This window comes from Suricata suricatta, chromosome 6, assembly GCF_006229205.1.
Source record: "Suricata suricatta isolate VVHF042 chromosome 6, meerkat_22Aug2017_6uvM2_HiC, whole genome shotgun sequence".
Lineage (NCBI taxonomy): Eukaryota > Metazoa > Chordata > Mammalia > Carnivora > Herpestidae > Suricata > Suricata suricatta.
In genome coordinates, this window is record NC_043705.1 from 101,190,684 (window position 1) to 101,191,159 (window position 476).

The window sequence follows — 476 nt, forward strand, 5'->3', positions numbered from 1 at the left end:
ACTGGATGAAGAGCCCCAGAGGAATCCAGAGCGTGGGTTAGAGTTTCTTCACTGCTTGTAAGGGGGGGTAGGGGGAGGAGTCTAAGCTACCCCTCCACCAGAGGACCTCTGCCCTATGCGTCGGAGATGGGGCTGGGGGGAGGAGGCGTGGGCAGAACCGCTCGCCTCCGGATTGGCTGTAGACCAAGGCGCTGGGCCAATAAAAAAGCAGACCAAGATGCTGGGCCAATAAAAAGGCACGCCCCCCCCCCCCCCCGTGGAGCTAAAGATCTACTGGTGATAATCATCTGCATTTAGTTCCTCAAAGAAAAATGTAGATATTTGTTTTGTGATCAGCCCAATAAATATGTTTGTGCCTCTCCATCCCGTGTCCTGCATTTCCCAGAAAGCCTACAGAGGTACAGAGGTACAGAGTGGTCAGACCTTTAGTCACACACCCTAGCAGAGTGGTCCTCACTTTAGGGAAGGTTCTGATT